The following is a 20456-nucleotide window of genomic DNA, read 5'->3' on the forward strand; positions in this document are numbered from 1 at the left end:
GGAACTAACCTATTGACGAGATGCCGAAGGGCCAGTTGCTGTTTTCTGCTGTTTTTTGTTTCAGAAATCCTAGTAAGGAAATATTCTCGGAATTGGACGAAATCAACGCCCGGAGTCTTATAATTGGACGAAGCTTCCAGAACACCTGAGAGCCGCCAGAGGGGAGCCCTGGGGGCCCCACACAACACCCTGGCGCGGCCAGAGGGGGGGCCGTGCCCCCCTAGTGTGTGGGCCCACCAGGCCCCCTCCGAGGCTGCCCTTCCGCCTATTTAAGGTCTCCGTCGCGAAAACCCTATCACGTTGGACGAAACCAGAGAAAACCTTCCAGAGCCGCCGCCATCGCGAAGCCAAGATCTGGGGGACAGGAGTCTCTGTTCCGGCACGCCGCCGGGACGGGGAAGTGCCCCCGGAAGGCTTCTCCATCAACACCACCGCCATCTTCATCAACGCTGCTGTCTCCCATGAGGAGGGAGTAGTTCTCCATCGAGGCTCGGGGCTGTACCGGTAGCTATGTGGTTCATCTCTCTCCTATGTACTTCAATACAATAATCTCATGAGCTGCCTTACATGATTGAGATTCATATGATGATGCTTGTAATCTAGATGCCATTATGCTAGTCAAGTGGATTTTACTTATGTGATCTCCGGAGACTCCTTGTCCCACGTGTGTAAAGGTGACAGTGTGTGCACCGTGTGGGTCTCTTAGGCTATATTTCACAGAATACTTATTCACTGTTATGAATGGCATAGTGAAGTGCTTATTTATATCTCTTTATGATTGTAATGTGTTTTGTATCACAATTTATCTGTGTGCTACTCTAGTGATGTTATTAAAGTAGTTTATTCCTCCTGCACGGTGTAATGGTGACAGTGTGTGCATCGTGTAGTACTTGGCGTAGGCTATGATTGTGATCTCTTGTAGATTATGAAGTTAACTATTGCTATGATAGTATTGATGTGATCTATTCCTCCTTTCGTAGTGTGAAGGTGACAGTGTGCATGCTATGTTAGTACTTGGTTTGGTTATGTTGATCTGTTATGCACTCTAAGGTTATTTAAATATGAACATTGAATATTGTGGAGCTTGTTAACTCCGGCATTGAGGGTTCATGTAATCCTACACAGTTAGTGGTGTTCATCATCTAACAAGAGGGTGTAGAGTCTAGCATCTATTTATTTATTCTTTTATGTGATCAATGTTGAGAGTGTCCACTAGTGAAAGTATGATCCCTAGGCCTTGTTCCTAAATACTGCTATCGCTGCTTGTTTACTGTTTTACTGCTTGTTTACTTCCTGCAATATTACTACCATCAACTGCACGCCAGCAAGCACTTTTCTGGCGCCGTTACTACTGCTCATATTCATTCATACCACTTGTATTTCACTATCTCTTCGCCGAACTAGTGCACCTATTAGGTATGTTGGGGACACAAGAGACTTCTTGCTTTGTGGTTGCAGGGTTGCATGAGAGGGATATCTTTGACATCTTCCTCCCTGAGTTCGATAAACCTTGGGTGATCCACTTAAGGGAAACTTGCTGCTGTTCTACAAACCTCTGCTCTTGGAGGCCCAACACTGTCTACAAGAATAGAAGCACCCGTAGACATCAACCTACTAATCATGTCTTCTAGTGATGCTAAAATTGTTAACCAGAAAAATAAGGATGGAGCTGATGTTATGACTTGGAGGGAGTATGAAGCTCTTCGCAATGAGATGCGACGAGAACTCAGCGACCAAGGCCAAGGACTTACTGCTGAAATTAACAAGGTCACAGAGAAGCTTGATACCACTACTAAGACCGTCAATACAATGCAAGTACAAGTGACGGATATTCAGAGATCTATTCAAGCGTTGCAGTTATCTATTGAGAACCTGACCCAACAACAACAACAACAACAACAACATGAAGATGAAGATGCTAATCTTGATGAACAATCTGCTGCTGCTGGTCGTGGTGTTGGACGTGGTAACCGTGCTCGTGGATTTGTTGAACTTGGAGCCCACCGTGTCCCTCCACAACAACAAGACGATGGTTTGGGTAAGTCAAAGTTCTCAATACCAAAATTTGAAGGAGGTCCTGATGTTGAAGAATACCTCACTTGGGAGCTGAAAAATGAGAAGTTGTGGCACCTACATGACTATACTGAAGATAGGAAGATTAAGCTTGCTTCCTCAGAATTTAATGGCTATGCATTGTGTTGGTGGGATGGGATTACACGTGCTCGTCAAGAAGATGATGAATTGCCAATTGTTACTTGGCGCGAGATGAAGGCAATTATGCAAGATCTTTTTGTTCCCACTAATTATTTGTGATTGATATATGATAAGTTGACCCTCTTGAGACAAGGTGTTATGACAGTTGATGCTTATTACATGGAGATGGAGATGCTTATGCAGCGTGGCCGTGTCCGTGAGTAACTTGAGATGACAATGCAACGTTTTCTACATGGTTTGAAGTATAATATCAAAGGCATTTTTCGTTATCAAAGTTACACTACTATGAATCAGTTGTTACATCATGCAAGAGAAGCTGAAGCACAGTTGGCTGACGAGGCGCAAGTCAAAGGACGTGCTACCGGAGCTGGGCGCTTTACATCTAGGTTGCCACCCTCTATGGCACCGACGCCATCATCGCGACCCACAACGTTCCCTACTTCCTCTAGCAAGCCGGTCTCCAATGTGTCCAACACAAAGAAGCCCGAACCTGCTGCAAGTACAAGTGGTTCTAGCATGTCTACGGCGCGCAACCGTGATATGAATTGTCATACATGTGGAGGAAAGGGTCACTTCAAGAGAGATTGTCCTAACCGAAAAGTGATGATCGTTAATGACCATGATGAGTATGAGACTGGAGATGATGCTGATCCATATGCTCCGGAAGATGATGATTATGAGAGTGATGGTGTAGATGCTTTTTCCTCTAAAACTCGCACTATTGTTGTGTCCCAGCGTGCTCTTAATGTGCAGCCGAGTGCATCTACTCAACGCTGTAATTTGTTCCAAACAAAGTCACTAGTTGGTCCTGATAAAGCTTGCAAGGTCATTATTGATGGCGGGAGTTGTCGCAATCTAGCAAGTAAGGAGTTGTGTGCCAAGCTGAAATTGAAGTATCTACCGCACCCGCATCCATACTATATTCTGTGGTTAAGTGACAATGGTGAGATGTAGGTAAACCACATGGTGCGTGTTGATTTTGAGATTTGACCGTATAAGGATTCCATTGATTTTGATGTGGTTCCTATGACGGTGTGTCACCTACTAATGGGTCGGCCATGGCTCTATGACTGTTCTGTGCAACACAATGGTTGTGCCAATACATATCACTTGGAGTTCAAGGGCAAGAAAATTAACTTGCAGCCTATGTCACCACAACAAATTGTCAATGAATCTCGTCAGAAACTGAAGTACACTTGGAGGATGCACCCATAGATAGGCGAGAGAATTGTAATACCGTGAGTGATATAACGAAAAGTGCTATTAGCCACCAAAGAAGATATGATAGAATTTAGTGAGGATCCTACAGCCATGCCTCTTGTGCTCATGTAAAAGGGTGAGGTTTTGGTTTCTAACAACATGACCCCTATTTCTCTTGGTGTTTCTAATGTTTTGCAGGAATTCATCGATGTGTTTCCGGAGGAGGTGCTCGCAGGATTGCCACCATTGCGTGGCATTGAGCATCAAATTGATTCGATCCCGGCGCTTCGCTACCCAACAGGGCCCCATATAGGACGAACCCCGAAGAGACGAAGGAAATTCAGAAACAAGTACAAGCGCTACTCGACAAAGGTTATATCCGCATAAGCCTTAGTCCTTGTGTTGTTCCTGTTATTCTAGTTCCTAAGAAAGATGGTACTTGGCGCATGTGTGTCGATTGTAGAGCGATAAACAACATTACTATTCGATATTGTCACCCTATTCCCCGCTTAGAGGATATGCTAGATGAATTGAGTGGTGCTGCTGTTTTTCTAAAATTGATTTGCGTAGTGGTTATCATCAAATTAGGATGAAAGAGGGGGATGAATGGAAAACATCCTTTAAACAAAATTTGGTCTATATGACTAGTTAGTAATGCCTTTTGGTTTGACTAATTCACCTAGCACTTTCATGAGACTGATGAACCATGTTTTGCGTGATTTTATTTGCAAGTTTGTGTTTGTGTACTTTGATGACATATCAATCTACAGCCGCAATGAATCTGATCATACTATACATATTCGACATGTTTTGCAAGTGTTGCGTGATAATAAACTCTATGGTAATCTTGAGAAGTGCACATTTTGCAAAGATAAGGTCATATTTCTGGGTTATGTTGTCTCTAAGCATGGAGTAGAAGTAGATGTGTCTAAAATTGAAGCAATTCAAAATTGGCCTACTCCCATGAAGGTGAGTCAAGTAAGAAGTTTTGATGGTCTAGCTGGGTTTTATCGACGTTTTGTGCTCAATTTTAGTACTATTGCTGCACCTTTGAATGAATTAACTAAAAAGGGTGTTGCTTTTGAGTGGGGCGTCGCTCAAGATCAAGAAATGATTGTTAACTTCTGCACCTTTGCTTGCACTTTCTGATTTCAATAAGCAATTTGAGATTGAATGTGATGCTAGTGGTATTGGAATTGGTGGTGTGTTGATGCAAGAGGGTCACCCAATTGCATATTTTTCTGAAAAACTTTCTGGTGCTAAGTTGAACTATCTTATATATGATAAAGAATTGTATGCTTTAATTGGAGTTCTTGCGGTTTGACAATATTATTTGTGGCCAAAAAATTTATCATACATTCTAATCATGAAGTTTTGAAATATCTGAAAGCTCAATCTACCTTGCATAGGCGTCTTGCTAAGTGGGTTGAGTTCATTGAGTCTTTTCCATACATTATGAAGCATAAGAAGGGAAAAGATAATATTGTTGCTGATGCTTTATAGGAAAAATATGCTATTAACTCAACTTGATGTTAAAATTCCTGGATTCGAGGTACTATGTGATTTGTATGCCACTGATCATGATTTTGCTGAACCATATTGCTTGTGTGCTATTGGTAAAGCATGGGAAAATATCACATACATGATGGGTTCTTGTTTAGAGCTAACAAACTATGTGTTCCAGAATCGTCCGTGTGTTTGCTCTTATTGCAGGAATCTCATGCTGGAGGTTTGATGAGTCACTTTGGGCGTGAGAAGATGCTGCTCATGCTTGCTGATCATTTTTATTGGACAAATATGAGGTGGGATGTGGACATGTATGTGAAGAGGTGCATTACTTGCAACAAGTCCAAGTCCAAGCTGAAGCCTCACGTTTTGTATACTCCCTTACCGGTACCTACTACACCATGGGAAGATATTCGTATGGATTTTGTGTTGGGTTTGCCACGTACTAAGAGAGGCCATGATTCTATATTTGTGGTAGTGGATAGATTCTCTAAGATGTCACACTTTATTGCCTACCACAAAAGCGATGATGCGTCGCATATTGCTAACCTGTTTTTCAGGGAAATTGTAAGTCTACATGGAGTCCCGAAGACTATTTTCTGATCGTGACGTGAAGTTTATGAGCTACTTCTGGAAGACACTTTGGGGAAAGATGGGGACGAAGCTACTTTTCAACACTACTTGTCATCCTCAAACTGATGGTCAAACTGAGGTGGTGAATAGAACATTGTCACAACTGTTGAGATCTATGATCAAGAAGAACTTGAAGGAGTGGGAAGATTGTTTGCCGCATGTGGAGTTTGCTTACAATAGGGCGGTACATTCTACCACAGAGCTGTGTCCGTTTGAGGTGGTGTATGGTTTCAAACCCATTACTCCACTTGACTTGTTTCCTCTACCCATACATGAGAGAGTCAATATGGAGGCATCAAAGAGGGGCAGATTTTGTACGAAAAATTCATGATAAGACTAAAGAGTTGATTGAGAAGAAAGGCAAGAACAATGCTGCACGGGTGAACAAGAAGCGCAAGGAGATGTTGTTCAAGCCTGGTGATATGGTCTGGGTTCATTTTTGCAAGGACAGGTTTCCAAAGCTACGAAAGTCCAAGTTGCTTTCTCGTGGTGCTGGTCCTTAATAAGTGCTTGGCAAGAACAGTGACAATGCATATTCTATAGATCTTCCAACTGATGAGTTTGGTGTCAGTAATTCTTTCAATGTTGCTGATTTGACAACATATGACGGAGAAGACCTTGGAGCGTCGAGGTCGACGCCTTTTGAAGGGGGGGGGGAGATGATGAGGACAAACCTACCGAACCACTACCTCCGTCATTACAACATGAAGACGATGCTGCTGTGAAGCTCAAGTCCAATGAAGTTATGATTGCACCTATGACAAGAGCTCGTGCGAAGCTACTCAAACAACAGGTGAACTTGTTCCTAAATGATACTTTGATCGATGAGAACTTTATACTGCCTAAGTCCTTTTACTTATGTATGATCAGGTACAAAGAGTGATCTAGCATCGCACGAGGAGAAGAGGAGCAGTTGGACGTGAAGCTGGACATGAAGCTGGACATGGAGCTGGACATGAAGCTGGACATGGAGCTGGACATGAAGACATCTCATGGACGCGCGAGGGAGGAGAGGAAGGGATGCGCGAGGGAGGAAGATCAAGTCCAGGCCATTGCACAGCCCGGTCAGACCGGCCGCCACGCCGGCCTGCCCGGTCCCAGGCCCGGTCCAACCGGACCCCACGCCGGAAGCGCCCGGCGCCCGCCGGATCCAGCGCCGGTGCCATCCGGGCGGGTGTACTGAGCCACCCGTCCCACGCCCGGTCACCACCCGGTCCCTGGTCCGGTTCTAAACGGACCACCCGGTCCCTGGCCCGGTCGACTGGCCCCCTGACCGGCCGAGTCCGAGTCAGTCTCGACCAGATCTCGATCTGGGTCGGTTTTAATGTATTTTCTCGACCCCTGGTCGTCCTGAATCCCTATATAAGTGCCCAGGACGCCCTCAAATTAGGGTTAGACCATGTTTAAGATAAACCGTAGTTCATAGTTGATTGCTTTGCAACTCTATTGAATCTCTACACCAATCCGCATCGATTTGGTGTTTTGCTACTGAAAGTCTTGTGTGATATGCTGTTCCATTGAGAATTAGACGGTTGCAACTTACCGCTTCGTTGTCGGTGGCTACGTGCGAAGTGTGTGGGGTTTCGAATATCATGCAGGGTTGGGAGCTGTTGCATTGGCGACAGGGAACAATCGAGAGACTCGACAACATCATACAAGTTATCATCCACTTCATCATCGTGTATCTCCGTTGTGTTCATCGTGTGTTCATCACCACCACCTTCGCTTACTGAGAAGATCGGACAACCACATATCATTTGTACCAGAATTCAGCAAATGAAATCCACTGCTTCCAATTCTTTGAATTTTCTTGAATACTACAACGAAGGTACATCTCCAGACTTTGATTCACACGTTCTGTCTGGCCGTCCGTTTGCGGTTGGTAAGCAGTAGTGAACTTGAGTTTCGTGCGAATTTTGCAGAATAGTTGGCACCAAAACAGACCGGTGAAGATGGCACCACGGTCAGAGACAATTTAGCGTGGCATCCCGTGTAACTTCACCACAGAATCAATGAAGACACGAGCCACTTGGGGAGCTGAAAATGGGTGTTTCATTGGAATGAAATGGGCATAGTTGGTGAAACGGTCAATGATGATGAGAATTGTGTTCGCGCCCTCCGAGAGTGGCAGCCCTTCCACGAAATCCATTGTTACGTGTTGCCAAGTGCCAGCTGGGATCAGCAATGGTTGGAGCAAACCTTGAGGGTGCTGGCTGAGGTGTTTAGCACGTTGACACACGTCACATTGTCTGACAAACTCTTGCACCGCTACTTTCATGTCTGTCCATGCAAAGAGTTGCTTGAGTCATTGGTATGTGGCTTCCACTCCAGAATGACCACCAACTGCATTAGCATGGAACATTGTTATCTACTTTATCCGCAACGCTGCATTAGCTCCCACCGAGACCCGACCTCAGAGACGGATGAGCCCTTGATGAAGTGAATAACCATGCTCATCTGGAATGTGCAACGCCAGTTCTGTTAGTCGCCTCTATGCGTCTTGTTCTGTAACATATGTATTGACCACTTCTTGGAGCCAGGCCGGCTGAACTTCAGAGCAAACTTGTATTCTCATTAGATGACCAATGCGAGACAGAGCATCTGATGCCAAATTCTCTGCTCCCTTGCGGTATTTTTTTTTAAATTGGAGACCCATGAGCTTTGCCATTGCTTTTCTTTGTAGTGGTGATTAGCTGCTGGTCATCTAAATAGCATAAACTGTGATGATCAGTACGGATCATGAATTCTCCTTTCTGCAAGTATGGCCGCCAATGCTCAACTTCCATCAGTAATGCCAGAAACTCCTTATCATAAATTTATAATTGTTGGTGAGTGACACTGAGAGGTTTGCTTAAAAATGCTAGGGGGTGTTGGTCCTGCATCAAGACTGCCCCTATTCCCAAGTCACAAGTGTCTATTTCTACAATGAATTGTTTCTAGAAATTTGGGAGCTGTAGCACTGGAGTAGATACCATAGTTTCCTTCAGTGCTTGGAATGGTGATGTAGCTGCTTCTGTCCACTGAAATGCTTTCTTCTTGAGAAAACTGGTTAGAGGACGAGCGATAATTGCATAGTTTCTCACAAATTTTCTGTAGTACCCAGTTAACCCGAGGAAACCCCTGAGCTCAGTCACAGTGTTAGGCTGAGGCCAATGTACCATTGCTTCAGTTTTCCTAGGGTCAGTGGCGACTCCATCAGCGGAAATAATATGTCCCAAATATTCCAGGCTTGTGCAGGAAAAAGAGCACTTGCTCTCTTTGACATAGAGCTCATGTTGTTTCAGTAGCTCCAAAACTATTGTCAGGTGTTGGACATGCTCAGATATAGAGGGCCTATACACCAAAATGTCATCCATGAAAACTAACATTGAGTTGCGCAAACAAGGACTGAGCACTTCATTCATGACACACTGAAAAGTAGCTGGCGCATTTGCAGGACCAAACGGCATGACTCGAAACTGATAGTGATAGTGTCCCTGGTGAGTCTTAAATGGTGTTTTATGCTCATCAGAAGGCAAAATTCTGATCTGCTGGTAGCCTGCCCTCAGATGCAACTTAGAGAATATTTGTGCTCCAGACAGTTCATCAAGTAACTCATCAATGACCAACATGGGAAAAATATTCTTCACAGTTAGCTCATTGAGTCTCCTGTAATCCACACAGAACCTCCATGATCCATCCTTCTTCTGTACCAACAACATTGGAGAAGCATAAGGTGACATGCTATGCACAATGGTCCCAGCTTTTAACATTTCTTTTACCTGCTTCTCGATCTCATCCTTGTGTGCATGTGAGTATCTATAGGGCCTATTGTTGAAAGGTTTTGCTTCCGACTTTAGTGGAATGGCATGATCATACCGTCTCTCTGGTGGCAAGTCTGTTGGAGTTGCGAACACCTCAGGAAATTGATTCAACATTGTTTGGATTTCGGCCGGTATTGGTGCTGCTTCATTTGGGTTATCAGGTTTGACTATTGCCATTGCCCATACTTCATTGCCTTTGTACCATTTGAGAAGCTGTTCCGCTGGTAGTTCTCTGAGAGTTGTACTTTGAGGTGCTAACACTCCTCTTAATTTCACAAATTTGTTGTTATATGGAAAAGCGAGACAATGATTTTCCCAATCAGTGACAATGGGAATGTGTTGTTTCAGCCAATCCATCCCAAGTATCACATCATAAGCCCCAAGCTCCTGCACTCTCATGGATGTGGTGAAAGTCTCTCCTTGACACCACCAAGACAAGGCCGGAATTATCTTGTCACACTGCATGTATTCACCGTTTGCAAGTTTGATAGGGATCGGTTTGGTGTCCTGAATAGAGCAGTCCACCCGAGCAAGCATGTTTGCATTAATGAAACTATTGCTGCAACCAGAGTCAACTTAAATGAGAAACACCTGGTTGCCTACCGATGCTCTTAACTTCATTGTTTCAGCTCCTTCTGTGCCTGCCATGGTATGAATGGATAAGCTAAGTTGCTCTGTCTGTGCTATCCCATGCAGTTCCATTAGATTTAGGACTTCTTCTGAGAGAAGCTCAGTTTGTTCATCGAGTTCTACGGCATGTACCTCTGCTCCAAGCTTCTTTGCACATTGGTGAGTGGGGTCATACTTTTCACCACACCGTAAACACATGTTGTTGGCCCTGCGATAATCCCTCAATTGACGATAACGCCACAAATCACCACCCAATTTCACAGCTTGCTTGGCTGCCTCCGGCTTCGGCGCTGCTTGCTCCAACCTCTGAAAGGCTGGTGGTTTATGTGCCCAAGGCTTTGATCGGCCAAAACCTCTTCCTGCACATGAGCCAGGAGAATCGCTCTCCCTACCGCTTCTGGCACTTGAGCCTCTACTGCTCCTCATAACTCTGGTTTCAATCCTTTAATGAACCGTGCTACAAAAAACTGCTCATCATAGTGAGGGTTCTGGATTGAGACTTGATAAGAAAGTGCTTCGAACTACAGTTGGTACTCTTCGGCTGAACCTCTCTGTTTCAGTGCTATGAATTGCTTCAGATACCGGCGATGATCATATGCCCCGAATTTCTCGATGACCGCAGACATGAGCATAGGCCAGGTAGAAATATCATGACCCAATCGATAAGCCTTCAACCACAGTGTTGCATTGCCATCCATGTGTAAAGTAGCAGAGACTAACCAGAGCGAGGGATTCACATTAAACAAGCGAAAATAATCCAGGCACTTGTCCTTCCATATGCGAGGTTGATCACCGTCAAATCTGGGAAACGTCATTTTTAGGTTGTGCTTGGAAGCAGAATCACCAGATGCTCATGGCCTGCCGCCGCCAGCGCCACCCAGATCTCCGCCGCCAGCGCCACCCAGACCTCCGCCTCCAGTGCCACCCAGACCTCCGCCACCAGCGCCACCCAGTCTATCACCGCCAACGCCACCCAGACCCCCGCCGCCAGCGCCACCAACACCACTGCCGCCAACGCCACCAAAACCACCACCGCCTGCACCACGAGATTTGTCGCCGAGGAGGCCATCCCCATCGCCATGCAGGGACGCGCCAGCCTACACCGCTGAGGACACTCCTGCGCCTACTGTATTTCCCATCCATGAGACGTTGGTAGCGGTTACCTTGCCATGGCCCGTGATGGTGACGGCGTCCGGATCACCATCATCCTCCTCTAGGAAAGGCGGGCGCGTATGGAGCCGTGCGAGGGTAGCAATTGCCTCCTCCAGGCGGTGCTCCATCACGGCGACCTGCCGCGTGTTCGCCGCTTGCGCAAGCACGCCGTCCTTGACCAATTCCACGATGATGGCCATCTGTGCGATGAGGGATTGCTGCGGGGTGTCGGTCACAGCCATACGCCCGTGTAGCAGATGGACAACCGAGCACACCTCCTTGAGCTCTCCCGCCAAGGAAGCAGCCACCTCTCCCATGGTATCTAGGACGAGCTGCGTATGGGGAGAAGGCTTCAACAGCTTGGCCCTCTCCGTGGTGGCTCCTCACCGGCGGATCCGACAGATCGCACAACAAATTGAGAGCACTCTGCCCGATCCCTTGGATCGAGATCTGAATCTGATACCAATTGTACCAAATGCTAGTGTGATGGCTATCAAATCGAGATGACCTTCGTGAGGAGGAAGAAAGAGAACACAGAGAGAGAGAGGAGAGATTCAATATCTTTTTCTCAATTCAGTCATATCTGTTTATGGTTACATCTGTTGGCATAAGTAGCCAAACACTATCACACGACTGGCACGCATGCCCACTCTCCTTTTGCACTTACGTCCCCCACCTTGCGCCACTATTGTGATCAAGTACAATGTGGTGCCTCTCGTGTGTCTAAGGCGCCTCTGCCCGCGTGACAGCGTCGCCACGACGACGGTGGGCCTCGGCGCCAAACGTGCCCGGGGGGTTGGTGGTGGTGGCGACCCGCGGTGGCGGCTGGGGCGGCGGCTGCTGGATTCGACACGCACGGCATTTAGGGTGGAGACCTTGGATGAGCGGAGGTGGCTTCTCTCTCCACGGCCGCGCCAACAATGGATGGTGGCGGTGGCTGTTGGATCTAGTGCTCCCTAGATTCATCGTCGGTTTTAGCTGGCAGCGCGAGGAGGGGGCGACGATCTTGCGGGGCGAGGATGGTGTGGTAGCGGCAGCCACCGTCCACCGAGTCCTCTTTGTTGTCGTTGGCCAGCGGATGGCGGCGTGAGGGCCTGCTCGTCTGCTTCGGAGAATAAAGGTGGTGGTACTAGGGTCCTTCTTGTGCGAAGATGGAGACCTCCATGTGGCCGGTCCGTCTTCATCTGGCCGGAGTGGTGTGTTCCGGAAGGCTCCGCCGGTGGATGTAACATTGCACTTATGCATGGAGTTCACTGGATCGGGTGGTATTCGGTTGTGCGCACCCATGTTTTTATTCCGACCGTTTTGGTCTGGAGGGAGCGGCACGAAGCTCTACTCTTTGTTACCATCAAGTGACATTTTGATCCATGGTGAAGACAAAGAGGCGAAGAATATCATGAAGGTTGGGTTGGAGGACTACCAATGGAGTTGAGTCTCTGCTCTGTTAAGGGACTTGCTTGGTGTTTTGGGTTTCGCAGCAACAATATGGAAGTGGGGGCGGCAACAAAGGTGAAGTTCCGAGTCCCACCTTTAGGGTGAAAATCCAAGGTCTGACCTTAATTGGTTGTGCCTGACAATGACCTTGTTGAAGGCATTGCTTTGAGAGCGGGGACTATCTTGAAGGTAAAAACCTAAGATCTTTGATCAGGTAACGACGGTGCTTATGCTTTGTTCCCTTCTTGAAGGTGTCTCTTTTGAAGAGTCTGGAGTTCAGGTCTTGTCTTGGTGGTGGTTATATTGTTGCTGTCAGGACCGAAATACCGTAGCGGGACTTTTTTGTTTCTTAGTTTTTTTCTTTCTTGGTTGTGTGCATCTGTACTGCCATTAGGGTGTTGCGTTGTTGCAGAGGCTGGATGTAATTGGTATCTCTTGATATTAACCCCTTATCGAAAAATATGGCTGAACATTCAGTGGTGGGTCAATAATGTATAGGGATGAGCATTTGAAGTTGCAATAATATCGTCCAATGTTAAACTTACAAATTTATAGGATAATCAAAGTACAAAATGTTCACACTAGATATAAATCAAATAATTAGAATTCCTCAAATTGATTGATAAAAGATTAAAGATTAAAATACAACATGAAAGTTATTTTTTTCTTAAAAATAATACCTTATTGTCCTATAGTCATAGCCATGATTCAATAAAGTTGTATGGTATGGTTATTCTATCATGTGAGATCATATTTTATTATTTAAACCCATATTAGTAAGGCTCGGAGCACTATAAAACATGATGTAACCTTAGATAACACATATTGTACATGGACATGAAAGTAGTAACTGTTAAGATTCATGCACTAGCCACTTGAACCAAAAGTCCGAACTGATGGAAAGGGCTAGGCAATCTATTTGTACACGTCACGGCAGGAGGCTGCGGGGAATTTAGAATAAATTGTGAAAGCCAGGACTTGAACTTAAGACCCTGGACTCTGATACCATGTTAATCTTCATGCACTAGCCACTTGAACCAAAAGTCCGAACTGATGGAAAGGGCTAGGAAATTTACTTGTACACGTCAACGGTAACAAGTCCCAACCGTATTTTTCTTACCCTTGTCATCCCTCAGAATCGTTTAGTTCAACAGGCGCCTCTCGTCCTCTTGATTCTGTCGACGCCTGCCTTCCTCGTGCTTTTCAATTTCATCGTAGACTGTTTTTTCCCTTTATTAAAACTTACAATAGAACATCAAAAGAACTTTTTAAAATAAAAATGAGATCTAATTTTGAGATGTATAACTTATTAGTAAATCCAACTAATACAAAGATTTTTTTATTAATAATCCTATGTTATAACTGTTAGCTTATTTGATCCTATGTTATAACTGTTAGGTTATTTGTCACATGATAATTAAATAAAATTTGACTCATCACACTAACATTCCGATGAAAACAAATCTTTCCGATAAAACAACACTTACTAATTTCATAAGTTAGCATCACGTTGATACAATTCATATGAGTTCACACCCGGCTTTTGCATATGTAGGATACATACAGCTGGAAGCAATAAAAACAAAAATAGAAAATGGCATAGTACAAAGGACCATGTAGGTCTCAAAGGACATATAGACCTCGGAAAATGCTTAAGGCGACGGAGGGTCAATCTGTAGATTACGCTGCTATCGATGGGGAAAAAATCCTCACCACCCACTACAATCCAATTGTGGAACCTGCTAACCCAAGCCAATTGTTTTTTATTGAAATGAGAGTACATAATATAACAAAAATGCAGAAATTAAAGTTTGTTCATTTCAGAGGAGAAAGTACAATGTAACAAGCAAGAAGAACAAACATTTTATTAACAAGAAAAATCAAAGAAAAATGATAAAAAATGGAATAAAAGATGTATCATGCTGTTTGCACACTTGACTTTTTATGTGCCTCCTCCTCTCACCTTCAAATTTGTTGCTGATAGAGGCAACATGTTCTTTTTACCTTATTTATTATCATCATAGAGGACGTGGGCATAGCCCAGTGGTTGGGGTCGCAGTGGCGCACCCCAACGACCAGAGTTCAAATCATGTCAGGAACAAATATCTGGAATTCTCAGGCCGAGGTCCCGCTTCTACTATATCATTTAGTGTCTAGTTCCTCCTAGCACTAATTCATCATTTATTATCATCATATCATTATATATATAAGGGAATTGGCTACTCTTATTTAACATGACTATCCAATCTGGGTCCGATTCTACATTGTTGGTCATGACATTCAAGGTTTAAATGCCTCGCCCTCCCCACACAAAATATCCAATTCCAAAAATTTACCAGGCAAAAAGAGAGGAACGGTGCTCAAGAGATAACTAGAGTTTATGCCCCCTTCGCCAGAGATGCCGATGATATGTACCACCTCTAGTGCACCTTTGTACGTTAGAGGTGCGTCAGGGTTCCCGCATTTTTATGGTATTCCGAGTGTCTTCTTCAGAATGGTGATGCGGGGGCTCTAGAAGTTAGAATAAGGTGTTCCCCTCCATATTCACATTTTGATGGTGCACCTAGTGCTGAAAGAGAGCATGATCTCCTAGGATTTGGTCGACGTTTTTCTTCATTTGTGTGGTTGCAGGTATGACCTTTTAGCATGACCCTTTGGGGGTTTAGCACGACGACTTTGTTTCCGCACTATCTTCTACAACAAGGTTAGCCCGGATATAGTGAGAACCGGTGACGGCGTCACACCTTTAGATCGCTCCATTTCTTGTAGACATCGCATCGCTAGGTGGTCCAGCGACTTCATTGTAATATTTGTTACTTCTACGGACCGTTGTAATGTTGTTGATTATGATTAATAGATTGGAGGATCTTTTTGCAAAAAAGGAACTTTTGGATGCAGGTTTCAATCAACATCTCAAGAAATACAAACAATAATTCGGCTATGATATCTTTAATGGACCCAATTCACATCCAATTTTGGGATGTTACCTTGCATTCGTGGTACCTTTTTCGAAAAAATGCATTCATGGTACGATTTACATGTTTTTCCAGAGTTATGGAATTGAACCGGAAATAAACATTCTGACATGCTAAAATGTATTGTATCGCTATGCTCAATCCTTTTTAGATTTATTAAACTTGTGGTTTTTACTTTTTAACCTTGGGTGCACCTAATCCACCAGAAGAACGGGCGCACCGCATCACCACCTCAACCAGAGAACGTCCTCATTATACACAAGTTCAGCTCTTCGATCGTCCGCTTGCATTATAGGGGTATCTATAGATGATCCGCCATTCCTGTATACTGTATTATTAGTTACGAACAACTCGGTCGTCATGTTTTTCGGTGGGACATCAGAGCTTGCTGCAGTACGTATGCTGTCGATGAGACATCCACTGATCCACGTATTGAACGGCCGGGGGCGAGCTACCAATATACTATCTGTGGGTGCTTCAGCTGGCCTCCTACATCGTCCGTTGGTTGAGGAGATGCTCCTCGATCAGGATTTATTGGGGAAAATATTGGACTGTTGGTGGAGACCGCTGCCCATAGCGAAATAATTTTGTCCATAATCTTCGGCCTAATTATCAATCAATTTATGAGCGACTGCCGTGTGATGAAGGGTTGTGTGTTGGGAGAAGAAGCCAATCAGCTGAACTATCTTGCATTTCACATCAAGGCTGGTGGCGCTGCAACGAATTAGGTTGGGCGTCAAACTGCAAGCAGTACTATCAATTATATTTTCTTTCACAGAATAATATTTATTCAAAAATTATTTTATTCCCGTTAATAAAAGACTAACAAAAGATTTGTCTTAACAAAGATCTTGTCGAACCACCTCGGCGAACTTTTCAGAACTTCAGCAATTTTGTATTTGTAGACCGATGTTTGTGCTAACATGATGATTGTATAGATGATTAGCATTGTTTAAATAGGGTCATGACTCATGATTAGAAATACATTACAAAACGAGAGCACCCTGCTGGCCACTATCCCTACTGGTAGACCCTTTGTTCGACAAGGTCATCACTCGCAGCACTCCCTTTTCAATCTTTGTGTTTTATAAAGACTTTACAAACTAACACCTAGCCTTTTCTGGATGCATTACTCTATCATGTGCACTCTGCACGCATTATCCCACTAAGCAAGCTTTTGCGCGATACCAACGCATGCATGTATCTGCTGCTAGATCCTAAAACAGCCCCCTACACTAAAGTATACAGCTGAGGATAGCATCCCTATGCTGAAATTTTGACAAAAGAGACCACCTGCCCCAATTCATTGACAAAAAGGACCACCTCTGAGCAAAATTGACAAAAAAGACCACGTTGTGTGTGGCGGCAGAGCCCCCAAGCGACACGTGGAGGATGCCGCCGGGGTGTGTGGCGGCAGGGGCCCACCGCCGCTGTGCGTGGCGGCACGTTAGCGTCAGCCGTGCGCCGTCAGCTGCCCATCTTCGCTGGTGGGCCATGCCGCCCCACGGTGCGGCGGCAGGTCGACGTGGAGGCTGCCTCCAACCCATCCGGCTGCAGGCCCCGCCATGTACATGGCCGACGACCGCGACGACGCCATGCAGGGCCGGGATGGGAATCGGCCGACCGCGCATGCGCGGGAGAGGCAGGCCGGCAGCATCTGGCTGTGCAGCACTGATTTCCATTGGTGTGATTTCGCAGTGACGAGACGTAAAGCTGTCGGGGATTCTCGCTCGATACAGCAAATTAACCACCGAAAGCAGCTTATTTGCGTAGGAGTTCTATGCTGATACAGCAATTAGACATTCTGCACTAACTTTTTGGTACTGCTCACACTAATTGAAGGCTATATAAGCCGGCTTCCCCGCATAGAAATCGAAGCAGCAGGATCGAGTTTGCCTTCTCCGCGTCTCTGCTTCGTGCGCAAAATATTGGAGTGAGTATGAGTGTGCCTTGCTCGGACCAGGATTTTAGGCCGATGAAGGGGAAGAATGCAAGCTTGCCACCGGGGGTGAGAGCAGAGAGGTGTTGGTGCGGCCGCCTTGCAAAGGTGAAGGAGGTGGTTGATTTTTCAGATAAGTTCGGCATGAAATATTTCATGTGCGCGAGCTATGATCATGATCCACCCAGACAAACAAGTTCATCGTCCTCGAGGCCTGCGGTATGTTGTAACATCACGATTAAAAAAATTATTTGTATGTCATTAATTTTCGTTGATTAACCGTACTATTTGTGTTGCAGTTTCCCCCGCCCCTTTGCATGTGGTTTCATTGGATAGACCAGGAGCAGCCGGATTGGGCACGCCGTGAGGTGGAGGAAAAATAGCGGCGTGCATGGGCAATGTTCCATGAGGAAGAGCGTTTCGAAAAGGCTATTGCTAATGATAAAGCAGAAAGAGAGAGATAGATACAAAAATTAAGGGCGGAGCAAGCTCGAAATCGTGAGGTGAATCAGAAGAGGATTGATGATGAGGCTGCACGTAGGTATGCAGAGGAAGAGGTGCGCAGAGAGGCCCGTGAAGCGGAGAGGAAGAGATTAAGGGAAAGAGCTGCCGAGGCGCAAGCGGCAGAAGAACACGGCGACAAGTCCGGAAAATGGCCACGGTGGACACAGGGCAAATAGAGTGATCTGTTGTACTAGCTATGTATGTTAATTTCAGTTTTACTTTCGCGTTGTATCTTAAAATTCGTTGCAGTTATTATGTTGTATCTTAAACGTTTTTACTTATGTTGCATCTTCATTATTGGAGTTAATTTAGAAATTAAACTTATTGGAAGTAATATTAATATGTCTCCGAGATACATAGAAAAATGTCTCATACATAGATTAAATGCCTGTCGCGCGCATAGATAAATATATGATACATAGAAGTAAGGTCCATTTGTATCATTCCTCTCGATGACGACGACGTTGCTGCCGTGGCCTTGGACCGGAAGGCGACAACCGGGGACGAGGGGGATGAGGTGGACGCAAACCTCGGCCGTACTGATTTTCCTCATCCTCTGTACGTGTCTCATCTGCTGGCGATGGAGTCTGAAATATGTATGGAGATTCCTGATTTGGGGGAATCAAACTGGCATCTGTGCCGAAAATAGCACCTCCAAAGAATTCTTCAACTATCCCGGTAACATCATCGCGAGGTTGTTGGGAAGTGTTGCCGTAGTATTGTGGTTGCTACGTCATATCGGGCCATGTCGGGACTAAAGATTCCTGCGTATTGAATGGCTCCGTCAGAAACATGCACGCAATAATCATGTATGTAATTAACATGAATTAACCTGAGTTGGGTATTGCGATTGCATGTGGTCACGACCACGCAGTGGAGGCATACTGTGGCCTAAACCAGCTCCCATGTTTGACCACGTAGGGTCAACAGATTCCTGCGAACGTGAACGACATGTTATTAGTACGCATGTAAATAATCACGTGTTGGTAGGTAATTATTAAATATGAGCATACCTGAGTGTTGAATCTTTGCGAGTACTCGCCTTCTGTGTACGAGTATCGTTGTCCAGATGGATATGACGGAAAATGATCGTTATCCTAATACAATTGGGAAAAAAATGTATCATTGTTGTAAGTTCAGACGGAATGTATGTACGCAAGTTGATTACCTGTGTGGCGCCATGGCGTTGAGATATGTGTGCGGACTGTGATCGTTCAAGTAGTGATGAGTCGCGTCGTGGATTAGATGTATGCGAGGTAGAGGGAACTGGTACGGTCGGTGTGGCCGATGGCTGGCTAACACGTACCATACTCAGTCTGTTCGACGGTGCCTCCGGCATGTCGAATGCTCGGCTGACAACATCATCGTGACGGCTGCAACCAAGACGCCTAAGCCCTTTCATGGCAGTATTAAAAATACGTTTTACCATGGATTTTCCCTCCGAACTATCCATGCTGCGCAACTGCAAAGTGTTCTGGGCATCCTCTGCGATCTGCCTAAACTCGTCAATCTGAATGAAATAAAAAAAATTAATATTGCCTATGAACACAAGTTTTCTGAATTATATTTATATAGAAAGTACTGAAGTGTCACGGTGGTAAGCTGAGGCCCATGTGAGGTGTGCCGGACTCGATGGTGGGGGACCGGTGAGCAGAGTCCGTGTGCTAGCGCGGTACCATTCATTATACGCTGCCAATATCTCACCGTGGTACCGTCTGCATTAGTGATAAATTACGTTAGCACGTACATGATGATAAGAAGAATTAAAATATATAATTACCTATTTTCGCGTATTCCATTGGACTCTGCTTCATCATTCCATTTCGTAATCCATGTTTGATTACGCTGACTCCAGTCGAAACAACTCATGCCTTTATTATCTTGTCTACAATCCAATAAGTTTCGTTAAATAATGAAATAGAGTAATACAAATGCAATTCATTGTTTCTATTAGAGTGAGTGAACTTACGTATGAACATCAGCAACAAGTCGTCTTGGTGATGGTGGAGGAACATCCTGATGCAGACCAAACTGCCGCATGACACGCTCTGGGTTGTATGGCTCAACCATCCAAATAAACAGTAGGTTGCATCGTGTGAACCACCATCGTCCATCTCGCATGTCTCGTAGCATTTGTGGGTGTGGTTTAAGAAGACCCCAGACAATGTACACATCGTGTTCCGTAAATGGGTCCCATTTAACCATGGTCTCCTGCAGCTCCTCAAACTGTTGGTGGTATTCTGTGTAGCAACCATGTGCCACATTATTGGACCACCGTTTTTTAGCATGTACCCATCGACTTCCAAAAGTAAGAGGGGCATATTGTTCGGTGTGACCACCGTAGGGATGAATTGGGTTCATTATCTGGGGACGCCCAACGGGGAGGTACTCCCACGACCATAACTGAAGAAACTCTGCGCTTACAGCAAGTATATGCCCCTTTGAAGATGCATTGGTTTTCTTTGT

General features: G+C 45.2%; 1 long non-coding RNA gene across 1 annotated transcript; it reads right to left on the minus strand.

The window, feature by feature from the left end:
• Positions 1 to 19084: 19084 nt before the first annotated feature.
• Positions 19085 to 20089, minus strand: LOC139837649 (uncharacterized). The gene is made up of 4 exons (XR_011754241.1): positions 19960 to 20089; positions 19771 to 19875; positions 19573 to 19705; positions 19085 to 19500 (listed from the first exon to the last, which is right to left on the minus strand). It is a non-coding gene; the product is annotated as an uncharacterized lncRNA (long non-coding RNA).
• Positions 20090 to 20456: the final 367 nt, after the last annotated feature.

This window comes from Lolium perenne, chromosome 3 (genome assembly GCF_019359855.2).
Source record: "Lolium perenne isolate Kyuss_39 chromosome 3, Kyuss_2.0, whole genome shotgun sequence".
NCBI lineage: Eukaryota > Viridiplantae > Streptophyta > Magnoliopsida > Poales > Poaceae > Lolium > Lolium perenne.